Source organism: Cryptomeria japonica, chromosome 7 (assembly GCF_030272615.1).
Source record: "Cryptomeria japonica chromosome 7, Sugi_1.0, whole genome shotgun sequence".
In the NCBI taxonomy this organism is placed as follows: Eukaryota; Viridiplantae; Streptophyta; class Pinopsida; order Cupressales; family Cupressaceae; genus Cryptomeria; species Cryptomeria japonica.
The window spans coordinates 403319554-403323530 of NC_081411.1; positions in this window are offsets into that span (position 1 = coordinate 403319554).

The window sequence follows — 3977 nt, forward strand, 5'->3', positions numbered from 1 at the left end:
CCCCTCTCAGTAGTTGTCTAGATCCTTATTGATTCATCATATCATCAATTGGTATCAGAGCTTTTCAGGTCCTCTAGTGTCTAAGCCTAACAACTTGAGGTAAAGATCTAGAAGAATATGATGAAGAAAGAAGGTCCAAAGTTCAATAGGAAAAACTAAAAAAATTGGAGTGATAGGATGAAGATCTATATCAAGAGTCTAGGAAGTCAATATTGGGAACATGTTGTTACCAAATATACCTTGCCTAATGCAATTCTGTTAGATGATCAAAAGAAGGAGCAACCAAAGAATAATCAAGCATTGGAGGCCATTGTTAGTTCCTTATCTGATTCAGAGTATGTTGAAGTCCATGATTTGGAGACTGCTTATGATGCGTGGAAGAAACTTGAGGATATCTATAACGGTGATTAGCATGTGAAGATTGCCAAAGAAGGGAGTCTAAGAGTTAAATTTGATGACATGCGAATGGTTGAAGGTGAGAATATTCAACAGTATGGTCAGAGGATCAAGGAGATAGTCAGTGAGATCAAAAGTGTTGGTGGTAAAGTGGAGGATACCATAATGGTTAGCAAGGTGTTGAGAACCCTTCTACTGGTCTATGCTATCCGAGTTGCAGCCATTTAGGAACTCAAGTCTATTGATAAAACAAAGGTAACTCTTGGCTCCATCATTGGTAAACTAATTGCATTTCAATTAAATGGTTATGATGGTAGTGCTCAGAAATCAAAATCTGTATTTAGAGCTTTAGTTTCTAATCCACCGGTGAGGAAAATCAGAGAAGCCAATCATAGTTAGAGTCTAAATCCAGTGGAGAAGTTGATGATGAAGATAGTTTGATTGAGCTTGAAGCATTGTTGGCCAAACAGTTACCCAGAGTTACTAGTAAGTACATAGGTAAATTACCTTTGAAGTATTTTGCATGTAACCGGATTGGACATATTGCAGTTGACTATCCTAATGGAGACAATGAGCATAAATGGGAAAAGTATAATAAGTACAAAGGCAAAGGCAAAAGAGATTTCCTCATTGTAGTTGATTGTGGAATCACTGACGAGGAATCTGAGGGAGATGAAAATGAAGACATTGTTTTTGTTGCCGTTAAAGAGGAGACATCAGATCAAAAGGCATTATTTTCTCGCATGGATAGTTCTGATGATTGGATTATAAACAATGGTTGTTCACACCACATGACCGATCATCAAAGTAAGTTTCTTACTATGAAGGAATTTGATGGAGGTGTTGTGAGATTTGGAAATGACTCACTCTGCATGGTAAAAGGAAAGGAAACGAGTGCAGATGATGTCTACTGTGTTGAAGGATTGAAACACAATCTTTTGAGTGTTGCTCAACTCAATGACAGAGGTTATCCATTGGAATTCAAGAATGGAATGTGCAAAATCTATGGGAGAAAAGGTAAACTGATTGCAACTGGCAAGTAGACAAAAGGTAACCTATTTAACCTAAATCTTAAAGTCAACAACTGTTTAATTGCTAAAGTAGATGATAGTTGGCTTTGGCATCAGATATTTTGTCATATAAATTTTGATAATATTGTCAAAGTCAGTAAGTCCAAGTCGGTAAGAGGTTTGCCTCAGTTGGACAAACTGGTGAATGCTTTGTGTAAGGAATGTCAGTTAGGGAAGATGACATCCTCAACATTTAAGAGCAAATCTTTCTTAGCAGAACATTTGCTAGATTTGGTTCATACAGACCTCTGTGGAACAATAAGGACTAGAAGTATTCAAGGTGATTAGTATTTTATGATCTTCACTGATGATTGATCAAGAATTATGTGGGTCACATTCTTGAAGGACAAAACATAAGCCTTTAAAAATTTTAAGGCATTCAGGGCCTTAGCTGAAAAGGAAAGTGGCAAGAAGATAAAGTGCTTAAGAACTGATCAAGGTGGTGAATTTACTTCAAAGGAATTCACTAGATACTATGAAGGTAATGGAATTAAGAGGCAACTTTCTACACCTAGGACACCACAAAAAAATGGTATTATAGAGAGGAACAATCGGTCAATTGTTGAAGCTGCTAGAACTATGTTGATACAATGAGGCATTGCTAAAAAATTCTGGAGAGAAGCTATTAGCACAACTATCTACACAATGAACCAGATATTGGTGAAAAGAGGTAAGGATAAAACTACTTATGAATACAGGTATGGCAGATCACCTAATGTCAATTATTTTAATATTTTTGGCAGTAAATGTTTTATCAAGAGAGGTGACTATGCTGGTAAGTTTGATGCTAAGAGTGATGAAGGCATATTTCTTGGTTACTGCACCAAGAGAAAAGCCTACAAATGTTACAACAACCGGACAAAATAGATCATTGAAAGTGATGATGATCGAGTGGATGAGTGTCCTGAAGATACATGAGAAACTAGTGAGGAGAAGAAGGAAGATGAACCTTACATTCTAATTTTGGAGCCATAACTGGTGAAGCCAGAATTTGTTGAAATGAATGTTGTAGTAACAGTTCAACTGGAATGGGTAGATTCTGTAGAAGATGAAGATAGTGAGGAAGATGAACCTAAAGATATTGATCATGTTATTCCAAGGTATGTTAGACTCAATCATAATCCTGATTAGATTTTTGGAGATAAAGATGCTGGAGTGTTAACCAGAAGAAGAATTAGAGAGAGTTCTTGTATGAACTCCACTATTGAGCCTAGAATAACAAAGGAAGTCTTTGGAGATGATCATTGGATTAAAGCTATGGAAGAAGAGCTTGACTAGATTGAGAAGAACATTACATGGACCCTAGTACCCAGACCGGTGAAAAAAAATGTAATAGGTACTAAGTGGGTATTCATAAATAAACTGAATGAAGATGGAGTAACAGTCAGAAATAAAGGCAGATTGGTATGCAAAGGTTATGCATAGGAAGAAGGAGAATACTATGGTTAGACATTTGCACCAGTTGCTAGATTGGAAGGTGTTAGGACTTTACTTGCATTTGCAGAATATAAGGGATTCAAAGTATATTAGATGGATGTGAAGTCAACATTTCTAAATGGAATACTGGAATAGGAAGTCTACATTGAGCAACCAGATGGTTATGCTTCGACTTATGCAAAGGATATGGTGTGTAAACTACACAAGGCACTATAAGGTTTGAAGCAAGCACCAAGAGCATGGAATGAAAGACTAAATTCACACTTAGTGAAGATAGGTTTTTCAGAGAACCATTGAACACATCATTATATATCTCAAAACTGAAGGAGATAAGATACTAGTTAGTGAAGTATTTGTGGATGATATTATTTTTGGAGGCAATGATGACATGAGTGATAACTTTGCAAATGAGATGAAAAGTGAATTTGAGATGTCTCTGGTAGGAGAGATAAAATTCAACAGATGAAGAACGGTATTTTTATCACATAGTCCAAATATGTGAAAGAGGTATTGAAGACATTTGGAATGGGAGACTATAAACCAGTTTGGACACCAATGGTTATAGGCTATAAATTGTCTAAGGAGGATGATTCTGCATCCGTTGATGAAAAGGAGTATAGGTCTATGATAGGGAAACTATATTATGTTGTTCACAAGAGACCATATATTTCTCATGCAGTTGGATTAGTTGCCAGATTTTAGAAGAACCCAAAGGAGACACACATGATTGCAACTAAAAGGATATTTAAATATTTGAAAGGTACTATTGATTATGGATTATGGTATCCATATGAAGGTAGCTTTGATTTGAAAGTCTATACAGATGTAGACTGGGCAGGAAATGTTGATGACAAAAAGAGAACAACAAGAGGTGCATTCTTTCTTGGAGGAAGGATTGTATCTTGGAGCAACAAGAAGTAGAGTTGTACATCACAGTCCATTGCTGAAGCTGAATATGTTGCAACATATATGAATTGTACCCAGGCAATCTGGAAGGATTCAAGCTGAAAATCACATAACTAGTAAGGATTTTAGGTGATAACACCAGTGCAATAAATATTTCAAAGAACCCGG